At 36.7% G+C, this 23,427-nt stretch overlaps 1 pseudogene; it reads left to right on the top strand.

The window, feature by feature from the left end:
• The first annotated feature begins 3,863 nt into the window (after window positions 1–3,863).
• LOC110870699 lies at window positions 3,864–9,373 on the top strand (annotated as a pseudogene).
• The last annotated feature ends 14,054 nt before the right edge of the window (window positions 9,374–23,427 follow it).

The following is a 23,427-nucleotide window of genomic DNA, read 5'->3' as shown; positions in this document are numbered from 1 at the left end:
TGCACATAATTCTGTTAATTTGCTTGTATTCTCATTTCATGAATTTCAATCTATCTATCTACTTTCTTTGATACATGGTTTGTATTCGTATGCTAAGCCAAGCACGTCTTAAAAAACAACTAATTGACATATAAAAGAATGTCCCTCTTAGTCATTTTACATGAATAAGCTAAGCCAAAAACTTATTAAGAAACAACCTTATTGGCTTTTCCCACCCAATAAACTAATCTAAACACTTTTTTTTAAAAACTCCTTTTCAGAAATTAATAAGTCAATAAATCTTTTTCACAAAAATTCTTTTTGAGTATATAAGCTTAGCCAAACAAGCCCTACATGTTTTTTTTTCCGGTGTAATTTAATCAATAGAGTCTCAACTCTTGAATAAAAAAAAAGCTTGAAGAAGACAGCATCCTTGTAATCTTCGAAAGGTGTTAGTCAAATGGAGCAGGTGCCAAGTATCTTTCAAGGTGTTTGTTGACCTGGGTTTCTACCTTATTATGACATATTTAATATAGCAACCATTTTTGAAAACAGTAATAGAAAAAACCGCATACATGTACGAGGAGAATGACGTCGATGAGTCTTTGACAGATAAGAAGTATGAGAAAGAAAACTGAAGGGTATGGTTTCAAAAATCCGCGTTGACCAATCAAGTCGCGCGCAGGACCATACTCCTACTACATTAGTTTGTCTACTTTCTAGACCCTGCGCCGACTAATCGGGTGAAACCCAGGTCGCGCGCGAAGCCGAGCAAAGGTCAGACCAAATTCCACACTTAGCTTCTTGGATGAAAGCCTTCACTTCCTGGAACTCGCGCAGGCTACATGGGGCTCACCAATACGTCGCGCGGAGGACAGAAGCGCAGGCCATCTAAGGACAAGTACTAAAGGTACGAGTGGCAGAGTAGTGGGCCAATCAGCGTCCAACAGGCTGTATCGTATCGTGCTCCACGATTAGCAATCGTGCAGGAGACAAGAAGGTACACAAGGACACCTACGTGGCACCAATCAAAGGGCAGCGACATCCGCCCCATGATCTCCACTCACCTGCTGATGTCTGGGAGACAAGAACGATGACAACTAGGACACGTGGCTCCACTAAGGGTGCGCCAGCTCCCTTAACCTTCTAGAAACACTAACGGTCATGACAGAAGGGACAAAGAGGATATTCTTTGTTCTTGACTCCAGGCCCAAGTGCCCATCAGCCCATCTCCTTCTACACTATTCCGGCTATAAATATGGACCTTCATGTACAGGTTAATTCTTCTGTTCTCTGCTCTCTCAGCTTTAATCACACACTTATTCCCTCAAAACATATATTTATTCTCACGTTGGAGAGTGGTTAAGAGTAGAACCCCCCTATTCCCCTCCTCTTAACGAGCTTAATGAGGTGTTTAGTATTTTGCAGGGAGATCAAGTCAACAGCTCAGGAAGGATTAAGAAGATTAACCCTTATGGTCGAAACATAAACCAAACAAAATTTCTAAAATTAGTTCCGTGTTTCCTCATTGGCGCCCACCGATTTCTACAATCATTTTCATCTTTTTTTCTGAGCTTTTCTGTTCTCTCGATCCATGGCTGATCAGGGAATACCAGATTTCGGTTTCGGTACACGCTCTCAAATGGGGACGGGGGAGGACACCTCGCACGTCCAAAACCTTCCCATTGACGAGTTAGCCGAAGGCGAAGCAACAAACATTGAGGGACCCCGCGCAAGTGGTGTTTGCATCACCCAAACGACTACCCCAACAAGTCACACTACTGGCCTGTCAAATCCAGCACCTTCAAACATATCCACGTTGTTAGGTTTACTAAAGGGTGAAACCTTGGCCTCCTGGTATGCCAAACAACAAGCTACTTTAAATGTTGTATACCGATCGTTAAGCGCGCAACAAGTAATGTTACCAGCGCAACCTTCTCTGGTGGCAACTCCTACACTAACACAGGGGGCGCGTCAGGCAACTCCTCAGCAGAACGTGCAAAGACAGTATGAGAGACCTCCCTCTCAGAGTAGACAAAGCATGCATGACACATGCGATACCTATGAGGAGACTGGCAACTACTACGATCATCCGTCAAACCCGCAACACAGGCGTCCGTTGCACAGCCGGCTTGGGCCGCGCAATATCAACAATGCATGGGACAACACGGACGAGGATGATCCCACTTGGTAAGAGGAAGTAAGTTCTTCAGTCTTTAGCCGCCTGCAGAAGAATAATGAGTCATACAAACTGAAGTCGCGCATTGCGTATAACGAAGCAGTAGAGCACGATTTCAGTCTCGTTTACAGGCCAGCGGCAGCAGCCGAGCATTCCAAGTTTATCCGAAGCATCGCTCTAGCTCCGCTGGAAAAAGATAAACTTCCACAAACCATGGGAAAGTTTAACGACCTTACTGACCCTGATGATCACGTTCGACTCTTCACAAGTGTTGGTGTATTGGGACAATGGACCATGCCAATGTGGTGCCATCTCTTTGTCCAAACTCTCACGGAAGCTGCTCGTGCATGGTTCGATAGCCTCCCATATGGAAGAATCAAATCTTGGATCGATTTTCAAGACCAGTTCGTAGCACACTTCAGCCAGCAGAGGCGTTACCAGCGCGATACATCCGAAGTCACGAATATCTGGCGCAGAGAGAATGAAGGGTTAGAAGATTTCATCACCCGCTTTAACAAGAAGTGTTTGGAAATTGGAGGCGTGAGTGAAGATTTGATGCGCGCCTAATTCAAAAAGGCCATCCGTTGTGACAGTCTGATCAGGACTATCACATGTAAAGACGACATGCCTAAAGAATGGGACAAGTTCATGGCAGCAGCAAAGATAGTTGCGCAAACCGAAGAATCACTGGCTGGTGGTAAGTATAGTTATTTAGAGGATCGTTATTCAAGAAGCAACGCGCGCGATTCTAACAGGCGCAACAAAAACAAGAACCCTGGCTGGAAGGCAAGCCAGTCCAGCGGTTATGAAGAAAGACCTCACTTCAATGAGGGTGCACGAGATACAATTGATCAGATTGGTTATCGCAAAGCTGTCAAAAATGAGAATAGAGAAAAACATTGGACTCCGCTCATCAAGACACCTAAGGAGGTGCTCATGACGGAGAATCATGTTTTTAAAGTGCCGAAACTAATGACAAACAAGAAGGGTCAGGACCCTAATATTTACTGTGACTTTCACAAAGATACAGGCTATCTGACTGATGACTGTATAAGCTTGAGACAAGATATTGAGAAGGCCCTAAAAAGCGGCAAGTTGAGCCATCTAGTCAAGAACGTGCGCAAGGAGACGCGCCAAATTCAAAGAAATGATGAAGGGGCCAAAAGAAGGTCAGACGTTTGGAAACGCGCATGGTCGATGGACCAAGACACAACACGAAAAGCAAATGTAAACGCCCATTTGAGCCAACTTGGCAAGAGCAACAAGTCATCTTCCCAGTAGTGCGCGGGGGCCACGCGCCACACGCCCCGTCGTCATGTCATTACTGGCATCATAGGCCATTATGAAACAGATTTTGTTTTCATTGATCCTGGAGGCACGGCCGATATAATCTATGAACAGTGTTTCAATCAGTTCGACCCAAAGATAAAGCACGTCTCGAGCCAGTAGACTACCCGTTGTCTGGGTTCTGCAACGAAACAGTTTTCCCAATAGGTCAGATTAGCTTCCCTGTCATGCTATCTGATGGGAAACACTCAAGAACAACAAACGTCAACTTCATGGTTATGCCAGTGAAGTCAAGACACGACGTTTTGATTGGAAGAGAGACCCAAGGAGAAATGAGCATGGTCACTTCCACTCCCCATTAGACGTTGGGTTTCCAACTGAAACGGGAGTGGTAATCATATATTCAAGAAAAGAGGTTATGGCGACAGTAGATGCCCTTCTGGTGAAGGCCAGTGGGGTCTCACCAACTGAACCAGAGAAATGGATTTTGAATCGCAAATACCTCGAACAGACAGTGACGATTGGCCACGCTATTTCCCCAAGCATCAGGTCGCATCTAAAACAACTGCTCTTAAAAAATATGGATATATTCGCCTGGACACCGTCAGACATATCGGGTGTCCTGCGCGACATCACCGAGCATTATTTGAACACTTATCCGTCTGTTGAACCTAAAGTCCAAAGGAAGCGCAGCCTAGGGACTGAAAAGATGAAGGCTATGAATGAACAAGTTTGTGAGCTGCTCAAGGCAGAAATATTGCGCGAGGTGCGCTATCAAAGTTGGTTCGCGAACCCTGTCATGGTCAAGAAGTCTACTGAAGAGTAGCGCATGTGCGTCGACTATACAGATCTCAACAAGGCATGTCCCAAAGACGATTACTCACTGCCGGAGATCAACAAAAAAAATAGACCCTCTCGCGCCATTCAGGTGGGAAATGTTTCTTGGATTGCTACAAAGGCTTCATCAAATCCAGATGGCCTTGGAAGATGAAGATAAGACCGCGTTTCGCACTGACATCGGTATTCTTTGTTACATGATGTGTGTAAAATGCAACATAAAATGAGGCATAAAACTAACCCTTTTTAAGTACTAATGTTGGAAAAAGTGTGTTTTTGTCTTCCTTTTGTATTTTCAGGATTAAATGAGCTTAAATTAACAAAAGAAGCAAAAAGACAGCTAAATCTAACATAAATACAAGAAAGGGAACAAAAGTGGACAACCCGACCCCTCGACAGCATCCTCCCAAGCAAAACAAGGAAGACAGAAGGCTGAACACGCTCCGTGCTCAGCGAGCACGGGGCCGTGCCCAAGAAGCAGCAGAAAAGACAAACCTGTAGAAGCTTCTATTGCTCACCACGGGGCCGTGCCCAGTGAACACGGGGGCGTGCCCAAAGTACTGCAGGCGCATTAATTGTAATTGCGAATTACATTTAATGAGGAGAGATAGTGTCAGACAGGCACGGGGCCGTGCCCAGCGGATACGGGGCCGTGCCCAGGCCTCTGTTCAGCCTATAAATAGGAGTGCTTGGATTCATTGCAACTCATCCCTTGGCACACCACCTCTCTCACAGTTCATCCACCACCCACCACCATCATCCACCACCATCATCCATTGTCCATCATAGAGTGTGTGAGTCGTCTCGGGATCCAAGATTGATCGTAAGAGTTCTTGACAATCAAGGCCATGTTTGCCTAAGTCTCTTACATCACTTGGTGAAGACAAGTGTTTAGTATAATACTTTTTATTTTTAATCTTTTACACTTCTTAATTGGTTTTGTATTAATGACTTTAATAACTAGTTGCTTATGTTGAGTTGGGTTAGGTGATGTAGGGTGGGCCGTGATGTGGGTAGGAGATGTGGGTTGGGTTGAGAGATCCCTTGTCATCAAGAACACTTGAACTTTTCTTTTTCTCTTCCCGCCCTCAGAGCAAAAACACCTTTTTTTTGTTTGCTTCGTCATTGGGGGGCACCTGGCCCCAAACCGTCGGCAACAATTCGATATGATTTCATTTTTTAAATTTGAATGGTTTGGTTTTGATTTTCCATACTAAAAAACCATTACTAGCGGTTTGACCTAAAAGTCAAAACCGGACCGCGAACAACCCTATTATTATCATGTCTTTTGCGTTGATTTGGAGAGAGCTAGCGATTGATTGAGCCAACCATGACATAATCTTGAGTTAGTAATTGGAAATTGGCTTTCTTTTGTATGTATATAATGGGGGTAGAGAATATTGAGAAAAAAACATAAGTTAAAGTACATGATATGTAAGCGACTATAAATTTAATCACTGTACTCAGTAAATCCCACCAATAGCAAAGCTAAGGTAGGGTCTCAGGAGGGTAAGATGTAGACAACGTTACCTCTACCCCATAGGAATAGAGATTGCTTCTAGTGAGACCCCAGCTCGATAGTAGTTTTTCATCAAGCCTTGGACATAAGGCACATAACACTCAGCAATCGGGACAAAGACTGATTAGTGCACGTACCCTTTCGTCTTTCGGCTATCAACGCCACCACATGATTAACTGTCGCCACTTTTAACGTTATTTTCACAAAAATAATAAAATAACGTTAAAATTAGTGCAATTTCACTTTTGCCCCACCGGGCTCACACATAGCACCGCGAGGGCCAACATATATATACATTACATGACCTAATTTGTAACTAAATATTTTTTTCAAGAAAAAAGTTCATTGTTCAAAATAACCAAGTAGAGGGACTTTAATATGCAAAAAAGTTGACGGATATTTGTGAGAAAAAAAAAAAAACAAAAAGTGTGTTTGTTTATTATGGTATTTGACATTAATTACTTGTGTGTTAATTGGGCTCTTAGGATGAAGCAAGAGCAGTTGGACAGCTTAGGAGCCAAAGATTAGCCAATTTCTTGGGATGTTGCTATGAAGGAAATGAAAGATTGGTGGTGGTAGAATTCATGCCTCTTGAAACTTTAGCCGAATATCTATTTCATTGTGAGTTGTTTATCAGTTTTCATTGCCAACTTCATATGTTATAAATAACTTATAGTGTACAACTTAATTGATTTAGCGAAAAGCCAACCACTAAAATTGGCGATGCGTTTGCGGGTAGCTTTGTACATGGCACAAGCATTAGAGTACTGCACTACTGCAACAGCAAAGGGCGGCTTCTGTATCACAACCTTAATGCTTACAGAGTCTTGCTTGATCTGGTAACTACATATTATAGTTGGAAAGATTGACGGTAGGGAAAGATCAGGGTTGAATGGGTTGGGCAGGTCGCGTTGACCCGTCTGACTCTTTCTTAAAAGGTTGTGTGCATTAAAAATATACTTTAAGTGACTTAAACCAATTTGATTTGTTCTCCTTTTACTAACCTACTATTATTTGACCTGTTTGAGACAGAATCCAACCCAATCAGATTCATTCACAATCAGTTTTTTTCTAAATTGCTTTTTACGCTCTGTTGTTGTGTTCTTATCATTGTTTCGGGTAAGAATGCAATCCAAGGCTCTCCTGTTTTGGCCTGATGAAGAATAGCTAAAATGGAAAAAAGCTATAGCACGAACGTAGCTTGCACCCCTCCAGAATATTTGAGAACAGGTATAACAAATGGTCATAACAAGATTATATAATGTAAGACAAATTTAGGTAAAGCTAAAATAGGTTAATTTTCTTGTTTGACAGGTAAAGTGATAGCAGAAAGTGTAATTTACAGCTTTGGTACTTTACTACTTGATCTTCTTAGCACAAAGCAGATTCCCCCGAGCCACGTAAGTTCGCTTGAGCATCTAGTTATCTGATATAATACTTTAACATAATCATCTCTTCATCCGAACATCCCATAAAGCTTTGAATAGCTGCATAGAAACTACGCGATGAATCTTCTCACACTTTATCCTTGCAGGTTCTTGATCTAATTAAACGGAGGGATTGGATGCTGCTAATGGATTCACATTTAGAGGGAAATTTCTCTGATGATGATGGAATTAAATTAATAAGAACCACATTACATTGTTTGGAATATGAACCTCAAGAGAGGCCCAATATCGAATCTGTTGTGGCTGCGCTTACTCCACTTCAAAAACAAACAGATGTAAGTGCACGTATTACTCCTCTAACATACCCAAAAAAGAAAAATTAAGTTACAAAGTTTCTATAACAGAAATAACGACCATGGGAGGCTTTGATGGTGTGCGGGGAGGACCTCCGCACAAGGCCCGCGATTTCGAGGGGCATGCGATTTAAAAAAATCCGATACGTATATGTTATTTTTTTTAAATAGTAAACACATACCACTTCCAATATAAGCCCATTTACAAATCATTTTTTATGGTTTACAATTTAGGCCACTTGGAATTACGTTTATTGAACCCAATACTAATTTGATTTTTTTTAAATAATAACAAAACATAATGGAAGGACACATTTTTTCAAGCTTGAACAGGGTATGTGAATTCTCAGAGACGCCTCTGATAACAACCGGTGAGCATCATCGGAATCTAGTTTTCTTTTTCTAATTTAAGTGATATTTTAACAGGCTTCATCACGTGTATTGCTGAGAATTAGTGAGGAACTTTCACCACTTGGAGATGCTTGCTCAAGAACGGAGTTAGCCGCCATACATGAGATACTGATAAATATTTAAGTATGATGGTTATAAAGGGGTTGAGGATGACGTATGATTTCGAAAAAACATAAAATAGTTTATGAAACTATATTAATATGTGTTCCCCATGATCTGATAATCTCCGAAATGGATGCTGAATTCTTTTGTGTTTATTTAGAGTAAACTGCAATTTTGGTTGGTTTGGTCACTTTTGTTACTTTAGTTCAAAACTCAAACTTTTTGTATCTGGGTCACTGTGGTTTCAGTTTTATTGCCATTTTGGTCAAAAAATGAAATCAGGTCATATTTGTCTTATAAAATCCTGCAATTTTGTCATTTTCCTCAGGGGGTAAATCATGTCATATTTGTCTTATAAAATATGGTATTTATTTATAAAAAAAGAAATGATCATTTTGCCCCTACGGAAAATGACAAAATAGCATAATTTTATAAGACAAATATGACCTGATTTCATTTTTGGACCAAAATGACAATAAAACTGAAACCACAGGTACCCAGATGCAAAAAGTTTGAGTTTTGGACTAAAGTGTCAAAAGTGACCAAACCACAGGGACCAAAATGGTAGTTAACTCTTTGAGAAATATGACCTGATTTATTTTTGGACTAAAATAGCAATAAAAGTGAAACCACAGGGACCCAGATGCAAAAGGTTTCAAATTTGGACTAAAGTGGCAAAAGTGATTAAACCTCACGGACCAAAATGGCAGTTTACTCGTTTATTTATTTATTTGTAGTTTCTGTACCCTTGCCGGACTAGTGACATGTATGATGCATTAAACCATATGAAGAACGGAGACAATGCGTTTCTAGCCAAGGATTTCACTACTGCTAGAATGTTACACAAGTGTAAGTAATATAGTATCAACTATAAAAAGGAACTCTTATAGAAGGGACAACTTCAACCCTTTTATTGATGAATGAGTTGAGTCAAACTATTTATTATATGTATGAGGTCAAACGAGTTGAAAGTCACCCTCAAGTGTCATTTAACATCTTACATCATTTTATTCAAAGAATTAGATTATAATATAACTTTATAATCATATCTTGGGTTTTGCAGTTAATCGAGAAAGAGATCATGGTGGCACCAATCAGGCATGTAAGACGCTGTTTGAGTTATCTGATGATAAACAAGGCAGAAGAAGCATTAAGAGATGCAATGCAAGCACAGATTATAAATCCTGAATGGTCACTTGCATTTTATCTTCAGACCGCTGCTTTATTAAGCCTAGGAATATTGGACAAAGATGCCCATGAAATGCTTGAAGACGCGATTTTTTTGGATTCCCAAAGGAAAATCCACTGGTATGCATAGATTTTGTGTCTATCCTATTTTGCTGCCTTCTTCTCGCCTGATTTCAGCCGGTGGTTCCTTTGTTGTGTGTGATACGATCGTTCAGTTTTTCTCTATTATTCAAGACTTAGTCTTGCATACCTTGTATTGGATTACACAGGTTTTTTTCTTTGAGAACTGAACATCTGTTTGTGTTTATTTATTTAACAAAGCATATAATTTTCATTTGTTGACATGGTATCGGAGCTTCGGCTCTAATATCGGTCCCTTTATCTGTGTTAAGATCTTCAATTGATCTAAAAAAACAGACCTCTGAAACTGTTCGGCTCGATTGGAGGCAGGTCATACTTCCCTTCAGATGCTGTGATTGTGGATTGTGGTGCTCTTTAATTGCTCTGAATCTTGGACTCATCTATTCAGTTTAGTTTCTGTTTTCCTTCAGATGCTGCGATTGTGGTGCTCTTTTTCCCATAATAGTGTTGGTGAAAAAGTATTTAACAAAATAGTGTTCTTAGAAAAATATTTATCAAAATAGTGTTTTTGAAGATTTTTTTTTTGTTTTTCTCACTCCTATTCTAATTGGATAAATCATTGAATAACTATTAATCTAATCATATTTTTAAAGAATATACAAAACAACTTTTTTATAAAACCTACTTTGAAACAAAAACATATTTAAAAAAAAATTGTATTTGATAAAAAAAAAGGATTTTTAGTCACCTATTCCGTTGATACCTTATTTATTTTTTTCAAAAATCAAGTTTTCAAGCTCTGAGTTTGAACATTTTTATTCAATCCGTTAACTAGGTTTGGATCCGTCCTTACTTTCTTCGTTAATTAATACATGTTAAAAGGAGTTAGTAGGTTCGAACCTACTATCTCTTTTATGTGTTCGAACATGAAATACATAATTTCTATGTGGGTTTTTCTTAGAGAATACTTTACTTAAACAAAATTTAGACTTTTAAATTTTTATCAGTTGTAATTAAATCTACAAACTTTGTTTTTGTAAAAAAAAGAGAAAATAATAAAGAAAAGCTTTTTTTATTTACCGGTTAAACTTAAACAGTTTTACAAGTTTATTTAATATATTATGTTTTATTCAATATAACAATATATAAAATAATTAGTCAACAGAAATAAAATATTAGTCATCAGAAATATATCAATGACAAAATTAAGTGAATTTTCACTTTTTTTCGTTGAATAACTTAAACTTGAATATGAGGGGGTAACTTTAATGAATAACTTAAACATGAATATGAGGAAAGTTATAAGAAAAAAAAGTGATTTTCTTTTTAGATTTTTCGAAATACAAATTTTTCGACCTATAAAATATGTTTTTGTTTGAAAGTAGGTTTAAGAAAAAAAATGATTTTCTTTTTAGATTCTAAAAAAACATGATTAGATCAATAGCTATTTAATGAATTGGATTTATCCAATTAGAATAAGAGTGAGAAACAAAAAAATTCTTCAAAAACACTATTTTGGTAAATAGTTTTCTAACAACACCATTTTGGTAAGTAGTTTTTCCACCAACACTATTATGGGAAAAAACTCGCCTGATCTGCTTGATTGTCCCTAATCAAGGTGTTTATAATATGGCTTGATTGTGTTATATTCTGGTCACAACCACATCACACTACGACATGTTAACTTGCAAAATTTAGAACGAAACGTAAAACGAAAAACTTGCGAAAGATAAAAAGTATATGGGACCAAAGTTGTAAATAATAAAGTGTTGTGTTAAATTATAAAAGATGGAAAACTTTGGGTTAAAAGTAAAAAAACTAAAAAGGGTTAAAATACAAAAGAAATGTTTGGGTTAAAAGTGTAAAATCAAGTTTGTTTGTTTGTTTTTGTTTTTGTTTTTGTTTTTTTTTTTTTTTTGAAAAACTCCCTTAGCTTGGGGTACAACTCCTAATGCACAAAAAAGTTGCTTCTTTATAGTGTAATAATAATAATAATAATAATAATAATAATAATAATAATAATAATAATAATAATAATAATTTGACTTTAATTCTATCATCTTTAACCAAATTATATTATATTATATTATACTACTATAAATAAGCAACTTTTTCTTGCATCATTAGTTGTACCATGTGCATGGGGTGAGTTTCAAAAAATTTCTTCTTTTCTTTTTCTTTTCCATTTTCATTTTTCATCTAAAATTTTTATCTTTTCATTTTAATTTTTTTTATTCATTTACTTTTAGCCCAATGACTTTCATCTTTTACAATTTAACCTCTAACACTTTTTTATTTTCAACTTTAGTCATCTATACTTTTCATCTTTTGCAAGTTTTTTGTTCTACGTTTTGTTCAAAATTTGGCGAGTCAATACGACGCAACGTGTGTGTATGGTTCAATGTTTTTTGTCTATTTTTCCTATTTGACAGGTTCGTCGCAACGCGTCTATTATTCTTCGTTTGACAAGTTCGTTCTAATGTGCGGGTCCTAAATTGACTTACTTTTTTTCTTTCTACGTTTTATGTTTCGGTAATTTCTTCGCATTAACATACCGGAACGGGTGTGCATGATTCAATGATTTTACGTCTATTTTTCGTTCCGAGTTACTTTTACTCTTTTTATTTATTTTATTTTACAGCTCTTCTGTGTTGGTGGTGTGGCATTGGACTACTTGGCACAATTTTACACACGTCTTTAACGTATTAAATTTTTTACTAAAAATAATGTGTCTCAACTTTACCCCTAGACTTCCTTTACTTAAAGAAAACTATTTTTACATGTATATTTTTATGTACGTGTCGGTATGAATTTAGTTTTCTCTATTCGACAAAAACTTTTTCCTGGAAATAAGTCAGATCAAATATACTATGCATTTGTTTAAAAAACATTTTTACGTCCATACTTATATGTACGTTTTGGTATTCGAGTTGGTGTATGTTTCAACGTAAACTTTTTTTTATGAAATTAGTGAGGTCAAATATAATATGCTTCCTTGCTTATTATATGAATGTTTCACCAATTTTGTTTCGAACCGAGTGGAGTCAAATTGTGGTTTCTTTTTTTCCCTTTATTTCCAAAAGTTCTAATTAATCTCTTTCAATTATACATGTCAGTTTTTCTGTTATACCTATTATGTTTTCTATGATATGTCGAAATGCACGTTTTCATAAAGTTAACACATCATATAATGCTTAGACTAATCCATTCGATGTTTACGATGTACCCGCGCTGCAACGCGCGCGGGTCTTATTGCTAGTTATGTTTAATTAGGTAGTAGTTACATCTTTGCCCCCTTATTTTAATCCAAGGACTTCACGATCTTCAAACGACCATAATTTTTCATACGTTAAAATTTTTTTAAACCACATCATAAAAACGAACATTTTATTCTCTTTAATTTTAGTATAATATGGCTATAGTTTTTTTAATTAAATATACTTGATATGTTAAGTGATTAAAAATGTCTAGATGTGAGCAAGAACCGAATCGTTAACACGAAACTGAACCGAAATAAACAAATAATTAAATTAACCAGAAAACCAAATTATCAAAAATCGTTTATCAGTATTTTTATACACTCAAATAACCGAAATTAACCGAACCCACCATTCAGATTTTCATAAATTTTTAGGTTTTATATCTCCATTACATGTATTTCATGTTATATACTTCCATCTCATGTATTTGTACATCTATTTCATGTATTTCAAAGAAAAACTTTTAACCCAAGCTTGGTTTGGTTATTATCCGAAATTAATCGCCCCAAATTGAAAATCAACTATCTAACCGAATAAACGAACAAATTAACCGAAAAATGATTGGTTAATAAATTAGATTAACCGAAGTCATCGGTTTCAATTTCAGCTGAGGCTAATAACCGAACAAAACTGAACCTCACACACCCTTTAATTTAATTTATACTAGAAGGGTGTCTGCACGATACAACAATGAACACTTTAAAACTTCGATATGACCTTGTGGAACACATTGCTATCCTATCTTCCGATTTGAGAGATGAGTAGTTTAATTTTAATGTAATTGTGTTTTTAATTATTTTTTTAAGTTTCATGTTTATTTATATATTTTATGTTTAGTTATTTATCCATATATGTATATATATATATATATATATATATATATATATATATAGGAACAAGATCAGGAGAGAACGGTTCAAAGTGTGAGAACAGTGAGAACGATTCTCAGCCACAAGATCTTAGTGGTTTGCGGCTGAGATTGATGCGGTGCCATTTTTGTAAATAATAGGGGTCTTGGAACTAACAGGAGGGGTAAAACAGGAAGATCCAAACAAAGGTGCACATGCTAATCACATGCCATTTTCCCCCATCATATTTAAACGACAATAAGTTTTTTATACGTGATTATTTTTCGAAAAAAATTACACCATAAAACTCAGCGTTTTTTTTATCTTTCCAATGAGTATACTATTGATATACTTTTCGAAAAAAAAAAAAACTGGGTTTTATGGCGTTTCTCTGAACTGGGTGTTTTATGGCGTTTTAGACTAGATATTTTCATGATATTTTTCTTAACTAGGTGTTTTTATGGCTTTTTAACTAGATATTTTCATGGCGTTTTTCTGAACTTAGTGTTTTATGGCGTTTTCAACTAAGTTTTTTCATGACGTTTTTCTGAACTGTGTATTTTATGGCATTTTTACAGTACAAATTATGATTTTTCTGAGCTCAAAAAATATTAATTTAGGCGGATGGTTAAAAAAATAGGTTTTTTGAGCTGTTGTAAATTATAGCTAAAAAAATGGTTTTTTTGAGCTGTAGCTCAAAAAAATAGCTTTTTTTGTTATGGCGTTTTAACTGGGACTAAAAAAAATATTTTTTTGAGCTGTTGTAAATTATAGCTCAAAAAAATAGCTTTTGAGTGTTTTATGGCGTTAAGAAAATGGTTTTTTTGAGATGTTGTAAATTATAGCTCAAAAATAGCTTTTGAGTGTTTTATGGCGTTCAAAAAAATGGTTTTTTTTGAGTTGTTGTAAATTATAGCTCAAAAAAATAGCTTTTGAGTGTTTTATGGCGTTGAAAAAAATGGTTTTTTTGAGTTGTTGTAGATTATAGCTCAAAAATAGCTTTTTGAGTGTTTTATGGCGTTAAAAAAATGGTTTTTTTGGGTTATTGTAAATTATAGCTCAAAAAAATAGCTTTTGAGTGTTTTATGGTGTTTCATGGCGTTTTGAGTGTTTTATGGCGTTCAAAAAAATGGTTTTTTTGAGCTGTTGTAAATTATAGCTCAAAAAATAGCTTTTGAGTGTTTTTATTGCGTTTTATTTGAACACCCAGTTCATGTGAATGATTTTTTTGATAATATTACCCCTTAGTGTAATTTAACATCAATGCCACATGTCACCACCAAAATCGTTCTCACCGTTCTCTCTAAATCCTAACCCTATATATATATATATATATATATATATATATATATATATATATATATGTATACAATCTTAAAAGACAAACTCGGTGGATTTTCCACTGGCTTTGCCTTCCTGTCCCTATAGTTTAACGATATTGCAATTTTAGCCCCTTAACTTTGGTACCTTTAAAGTTTCATAAAATGACAAATTTAGTCCCTAAACCTTCTACTTTGAATTCCCAAAACCACAACCTCATCTTTCAAACTTTGTCAGCACCAACCCTCTACTTTGGTTTTCCACCATCACCCCCTTAGCCTTTACACAGTTACGCCACCAATCCTCTTGTTTTATATTTCCACCAACACCCCCTCATCTTTTACACAGTTACGCCACCAACCCCCTTCTTTTGTATTTCCACCAACACCCCCTCATCTTTTACACATTTCCGTCACTATCCCTATACTTTTACACTGTCTTTTTTAGACTTTGCTTTTTTACCCCTTACACTATTACTCAATTTTTACACCCGTCCAACTTTAAAAAAATTACAATTGTAACCCCTAGACTACAACTCCTACTTTTACAAATGTCAATGCATTGTCTTTTACGAAATGTCTTAGGCATTGTGTTTTACACTTTGTGTTAAAAACAATGGTATTATGATGAATCAACAACAAAATAACAAGACAAATAGCAAAATAGGGACAAAAACGTGACAAAACTCTTGTTAACCCAAACCAGAAAAGTTTACCCCCCAAATAACCCAGAGATCTTACAAACGTAAGATCTGTACAAAAAAAGAACGATACAACCAGTCTTGATGATCATCCACTGATGATCATCTACACAAACAACCACTGTAAATCTCTCAAACAGATGAGAGATGTGAAGATACAACAACGGCTGCAACAATCGCAGCAAACCCTAGAACTATACAGTGAAAGAGATGAACAAAATTGGGGGTTAATAATACAAATGACTGAACAACCCCTTTTTATACATCAGAACTGAAAAGTTGCACTTTAGTCCAAATCTATTGCAAGAGATGATCGCGACCCATGTAAATGTACACTTTGCACCCCTCAACTTATACAGCAGTAACAACCTGTTGCAACAACTATAACAACTAAACTGTTTAGTAACAACCAGCCCAATATAATAGGCCCAGTCAACCTTTATTAAACCCAAACGAATGACAAGCCCAAATGCATTTTATTTTAACATCCCCCCCCATCATTCATTGGGTTTAAACAGATTGATCATGCCTAACTTGCTGCAGAAATGTTCAAGTTGATTAATACTCAACCCTTTAGTGAACAAATCAGCAAGCTGATTTTCAGACTCAATTTTCTCAGTACTTATGAACCCAGTTGCAACCTTTTCCCTTAGAAAATATAAGTCAATCTCAAAATGCTTGGTTCGCTCATGAAAAACAGGATTAGCTGCTATTGATATAGCAGCATTACTGTCACAAAACACTTTAATAGGCAGTTTACACAATACATGTAACTCATTAAGCAAATTTACAATCCAAACCAACTCATAGGTAGCTGAGCACATTGCTCTATACTCAGCCTCCCCTGTAGACCTGGAAACTGTACTTTGTTTCTTGCTTTTCCAAGAAACAAGACAGTCCCCTAGGAAAATACAATAACCAGTAACAGACTTTCAGGTATCTAGACATTTTGCCCAGTCCGAATCTGTATAACAAACCAACTCTAAAGAATTACCTTTCTTAAACATAATACCTTTTCCAGGGCTCAACTTCAGAAACCTCAACAATCTTAAAGCAATTTTAAGATGGACCAACAAGGGTTTATGCATGAACTGACTTAAGTACTGAACTGTATAACTAATGTCCGGTCGAGTTAGCGACAGATAAATCAATTTACCAATCAACTTCTGATAACTGGTAATATCATCTAACACACTTGTTTCTTCACTAACTCTTTTATTAATCACATGACTCAACTCTATGGGTGTATTGACAGGTTTACAACCCAGATATCCAAACTTAGTTAACAGCTCTAAACAATATTTTCTCTGATTTAAACATATTCCCTCATTACTATAAACAATCTCTAAACCTAAAAAATATCTAAGAACTCCCAAGTCCTTGATTTGAAAACTATCACTAAGAAGTTTTTTAATTCGATTTATTCATTATTATTATTACCAGTAATAATAATATCGTCAACATACACAAGCAGAATAATAAAAACAGAATCTTTAGACAAAGTATACAACGAATGGTCACAACAGCTTTGAACAAAACCAACATTAAGAAGCACATCCGTTAATTTTTCGTTCCATTTTCTTGGAGCTTGTTTCAACCCATATAATGACTTAACAAGTTTACAAACCTTATTCTCATTTTTTGAAAAATAACCTTCAGGAAGAGACATGTATACATCCTCAGTTATTGTTCCATACAAAAACGCATTGTTAACATCTAGTTGAAACAAAGTCCACTCATTTGTTACAGCCAGACTCAAAACACATCTAACTGTAACCATCTTAACAACTGGTGAAAAAGTTTCACCAAAATCCAACCCTTCGCGCTGATTATACCCTTTTGCAACTAATCTAGCCTTATACCTTTCGATTTCACCATTAGCTTTGTATTTAATTTTAAAGACCCATTTACATCCTATGGGTTTTCTATTAGCAGGTAAATCAACCACTTCCCAAGTCTTATTACGAAGCAAAGCTTCCATTTCTAAGTTCATTGCTTCGATCCACTTGGGATCTTTAGCAGCTTCACTATATGTACTAGGTTCAATGGTTTTATTTAACCTACTAATAAAACAAGCAGAATCAGCAGATAAACATGCATAACTAACCACTTTATTAATGTCATACTTAACATTACTATTAAGCACATAATCTTGATAACGTTTAGGAACAGATGTAGTCCTAGACGACCTTCTAAGACTTGTAAAAGTTCCCTCAGATGGGTCGATCTCAACATCTGACACAGCAGTGTCCTCTGCCACGCCTGACTCCACTCTATCACTACTACCTACACTAGACGCGACCTAAATCATCAAGTCCAGGAGTGACAGACGTAGAGGGAATCGGCTGCTGATCATCACTGACAATGTCATGAGATCTGTCTATACCCTCTTCATCATTGGGAGTTTGAGGTATTTCAGATGAATATGCTTCATACAAATCAAAAAAATTTACATGATTTAAACTTTTATCAACACCAACTTTGTCCACATTATCACTAAGAAGTTTAGACTTGAAAGGATAAACATGTTCATAAAACTTTACGTCTCTAGAAAAAAAGATTTTTTTCTCGTCTAAACTCCACAGTTTATATCCTTTTTTAACATTGGAATATCCAATTAAAACACACTTATCAGCGTGATAAGCGAATTTATCAGACTCATTCAACACAGTACTGAAGCATAAACAACCAAAAGACCTCAGATGTGACAAGGAGGGTTCAAAACCAAACATAAGTTCATACGGACTCTTTCCTACTAACACAGAAGACGGAAGCGTGTTAATCAAATACACAGCAGTTAGCACACAATCACTCCAAAACCTCAGTGGTAGCCCACCCTGAAACATCAATGCTCTGGCTATGTTTAATAGATGTCTATGTTTACGTTCAGCTACACCATTTTGCTGTGGTGTATATGAACAGGACGTTTGGTGTAAAATACCTTTTTCTTTAAAGAAAACATTCATCTGATTATTCACAAACTCAGTTCCGTTATCACTACAAAACACTTTTACTTTGGTTTTAAACTGCGTTAAAATAAGTTCATAAAAGTTTTTTAAATTCTCAAAGACCTCCATTTTATTTCTAAGTAGATAACACCAAACTGACCTAGAGTAGTCATCAACTATAGTTAAAAAATACTTGTATCCTTCATAACTTGCAACTTTATATGGACCCCATAAGTCTAAGTGCACTATATCACCAATACTCTTAGACTTATGATCACTTAACGGAAAAGGCACTCTAACTTGTTTAGACTTGTGACAAATTTCACATGGACCATGCTCAATAGTTTTAATTCCTAATTTATCTCTCAAAACAGCCAGAACATGATCTGAAGGGTGGCCTAACCTACTGTGCCACACATTGGACTTTAAGACACTATTATAACATAAATTCACTGAATTACCATGTCTACCAACAAAATACAATCCATTATCCTGGTTACCAATCACCAGGATTTTCTTTGATTTCAAATCCTGTAACATACAATTACTCTCATTAAACAACACAGCAATGTTATTATCTTTAGCTAACTTATGCACAGAAAGAAGATTAACACTATACCCAGGAACATAAAAAACATCTTTTAAGACAACATTGTTAATCAGTTTTAACTCACCAATTTTTAAAACATTTACACTAGTTCCATTGGGATGACCAACTTTTAAACCACACTCAGAAACATCAACACAATTAATCATGTCTTTATCAGTTTTAACCATATGTTGATTTGCTCCCGAATCAACAACCCAACTATAATCATGTTCAAAATTAACAACACTGGAACATCTAACAAAACTATTCACATAACTAGACTCACCTCCCATATTAGACTTCAGTTGCTCTCCTTCTGACTTCTCACCAATTAAACTCATCAACTTAGTAATCTGCTCAGAAGTGAAAGGAAGAGCAGATGCAACAGAACTAGAAGGAGCAGCAGATTGATTTGACCTATTACCTACATTGTTTCTACCAGACTGACCAACAGGTCTTTTTTTCAAACCAGGAGGATAACCAATCAACTCAAAACAACGATCAACTGTATGACCTATCGTATTACAATGAGTGCATTTTAATGTTGAATTAGGTCCTCTAAAATTTCTTCTAGATGAATTTTGATTTGATTGGCTAGACCTAGCAACATATGAAACACTTTGTCCCTTAGACCCACTACTTGAGAGTCTATGTGACTCTTCTCTAGAAATTAAGGCATAAGCAGCCTTAACAGAAGGAAATGGTTCTCTTGTCAACAAGTTAGTTCTCACAGGTTGATTGTAACACCTCGAAATTTTGTGTCCAATAATGTGTTAACACGTGTCATGAGTTTACACGTGGCATTTAATATTAAATAAAGGACTAAAGTTGACAAACCTTGAAAGCATGTAAATTCGAGGGTTATAAATGCCAACAAAGGGTAAATATACTGTATAGTAAACCTAAAACGACGCTCGTACCTTCAAACGAATAAATCATGGATCGTACGGAAGCGAAACGCGGAAGAAAGTGAGAGATTACAAGCTGCAGGGGTTAACTGTGTCAACATGTTTAATTATACCTCTGAGTGACCCTTTGACGAACCCGAGGCTTTGTAACAGTAAAATACGCTCACTATAATGTACTATATAAATTTCGCGAAGTTCCGTTTTTAAAACGAGAAAGTTATGATCAAATTCGTACGAGAGGGGTTAAAAGCGTCAACAATGAAAGTTAAGGCTTTCCGGATAGTAATTAAATTAACCGGGGACTTAACAATACGGGTAAATGGCATGAGGCCCTTAATTGTAATTAACCGAGGGCTATATCGCAAAGTTACCCCTTCAAACCCGAAAGGTCAGGTTATTAATTACCGAAGATTTCGTTAATCATTACAAAAGATTCAAAAATCTTGGAAATCAGACCTAACGTGGGCCGCGTAAAGGTTACACATAAGTTAACGCGGGCCGCGAGCCTCCTGTAGATACGTTTCTGATATTAAGATTTAGGCGGCCCGCGTAAGCCCAGTCTAAATCTTAATGCGGGCCGCGTGAACCACACAGATGCAGAAAACATGGGCAGCTTCAATGATTTGGCTTCAAAACGATCTTGTGAGCAATCAATGAAGCATGAGCGCCCTCTACCTGACCCCTAGCACCTCAGGACACTTGCTGATCATCCATGAGCAATGTAGGATGTGTTGTAATGATCTTGTGCACCAAAATTTACTATAAAAAGGCCTACATTGTGCATAAGTTCACCACACCTCAAACACTGCTCTCAAGATCATTCCTGAGGCTCTCAAGTGTTCTTATATCATCCTAAGTCGTGCACAAGCTTCTGTAAGTTGTCTAACCCTTTTGTGGTTTAGTTTTTGCTTAGTTTTTCTTAAAAGTCAATCCATCGTAATTAACGATTGACTTTGCGATAAATCACGAATGGTCCAGTGATTGGTCGAATCAAAGATAGTTATGTGTTGGTATTTATGTGGGTAATAAACCCTTAAAAGGGTTCCCTCTGATCGCCACTCTAACTAGTTCAAATAACGAGTCAAACATGCTTAGAAAAAGTCAACAGAAAGCTATTTTGCGATTTTACATGTAATCTGTAATGTAGATGGTATGCAACCTGTTTGAACACTCATAAAACATGATAATAAGTATATTAACACGTCTAAACTTGTTTGATCCGGCCATTTGCTATATTGACCCGGTTCGGAGCCGAAAGTCGCAAAACTTTGACTTTTGCTTTGACTACAGTTCTGACCCGTTTTAGTGTAATGTAGATATGTCTTAGGACTCTCTTAGGACCAGGTCACATGATGGTATCACCCTCTGTGACCGGTTCATCGTTTGTCCAAGTCTTTTACACCTTTCCGTTAAGTGCTTAAAAGTTGACCGTAACGCCCTTATCAAAATAAAACGAGTATTTCGGACAGGTGAAGGGACCATAACCTTGCTTACTAAATTCTAAGCATGTATCTAAAGTTTCACGTCAATCCGAGGTCTAGAATAGGAGTTATGCTAAATAGCGCAATTAAAGGAAACTTTTGTAATAAACGGCGCAATTAGCATAACGCCTACCTAAACCAAGATTTCGTCACCAAACCTTTTACTCACTGTTGTAAAATAATATTTTGGGAATATTAAATATTTTTAATTATTTTTAACCTGCCCATAACCTGCGGTTATGGCTACGGTTCGGTAAATACCGAATACGCCCTTTTCGACCATAACTTGAGTTCTACAAGGTCTTTTGACCCGATTCCAGTTGCTACTGATTTTAAATTATAAATAAAGTATTTTCGACTTTATAAACTGTTCGGGAAACTTAGATTTCCTGTAGAACTCTAAAACCTCTTTTAAAAGTCTTTAAAATGACCGAAAAACCCCTACGGGGCGTATAATGAACTTAAAACTTGTTACGGGCATTATGGAAGGTATCCTACTGATACCACAACCTCTTTAAAGTATATTTACTTAGGAAAACAGTGTAGGACTCTTACGGTTACCCGTTGCGCCTCTTGCGCGCACGGTTCGGCTTATGTAACTAGTTTACATAAATTAGCCGATACGGGTCAAACCATATTGTTTTGACCCCAAAATCCAGAGTGTGAATATTAAACCCATATAAAACAAGCCTTCAAACTTGTTGGGCCAGAATCACATTCCATTCTCGGTTTTCTCTTTTCACGCGATTAAACCGTATCTATCCTTTGAAACTGACCGGTCTAGGCTACGGCCAATATAAAGACCCGTTAGGATTCTAATAGGTTATTTTAAACCTTCGTTCTAGAATACGAGCCCAGTAAAAGATATCTGTGATTTAATCAATTAAGGACTATACTTGCAAAGGTAAATACTTTTAACTTATTTTCCGTATTACGGGCTTGGGTTACGGTATCTAAAATACCGCTTGGTCGGGCAATTGACCCCAACTCATTTGTAGTTGGGTATTATCGATGTGACCCGTTTAAAACTTGTTTTGTTGGCTTAACGCCTTTGGGGGCTTAATGACCATGTCCCGGATATCCTTGGCAGCATTTACGAATGGCCACGACCTTGACATCCCAGTGTAGGCGTACACCCGGCATTATGTCTGTAACTATAAAAGTATAGCCGTTGGTTACCCGCCACGGTGTTATATGCTATGTGGTGTGTCTATTAAACTTTAACCCGGCACGACCCGGGCGACCGAACGCATAGCAAACATGTAATTCTTTACAAGATTTAATTATAAATTACCCCAAGTTATAAAAGAGTTTGTGCCTTGTGCATTCAAATCAATTTTAATAAACATTTTACAAAAGTGTCGGTTGAATGTATTTACCAGTGTAAACTGACGTATTTTCCCAAAAAGATTAACTGCAGGTACTAAACGTAATCGGCTGGCTATAGCTCCTTAGCATCTTAAGAAGTCTCGCAAGCTTTGATGCCCTGTATGTTGAACAATACTTTTTATTATTTTGATCCCCCTGTGGATACCATTCGACTATTTGTGATACATTCGATATTACAATCAATGGTTGAATTATGTTTATCTTTATGCTTCCGTTGTGCATTCATATAATTGTGTGGTTTGACTATATTGTTGCCAACTACGTCACGGTAATCCCCCACCGGGCCCACCGGTGAGACACATGGAAATCGGGGTGTGACAGGTTGGTATCAGAGCCAACATTGAGTGAATTAAACACTATCTTAATGTGTTTAATCTCAGTGACACAATTGCACTTACTTGAGTCTAGACAAGAACATAGGACAAATTCGAATTGTTATTCCAAGTTTGTCTTTTTATTATTATTGTTATTTAAAGTTTTGAAAGCAGGAAATATGCCACCTGTAACATTCCGAGGAAGAGGAAGAGGAAGAAGAGGCAGAGGAACGGACATTACTCACAATGATCACGAAGCTGGACCTTCGAATACGCGAGCTCCTTCGACCACAAGGAGTGAAGAACCTCAAACACGAAGAAACCTTTTTGAACCTGCGAGGCATTC

Source organism: Helianthus annuus, chromosome 8, assembly GCF_002127325.2.
Source record: "Helianthus annuus cultivar XRQ/B chromosome 8, HanXRQr2.0-SUNRISE, whole genome shotgun sequence".
Taxonomy (NCBI): domain Eukaryota; kingdom Viridiplantae; phylum Streptophyta; class Magnoliopsida; order Asterales; family Asteraceae; genus Helianthus; species Helianthus annuus.
This window is presented reverse-complemented; position numbering and strand designations above follow the sequence as displayed.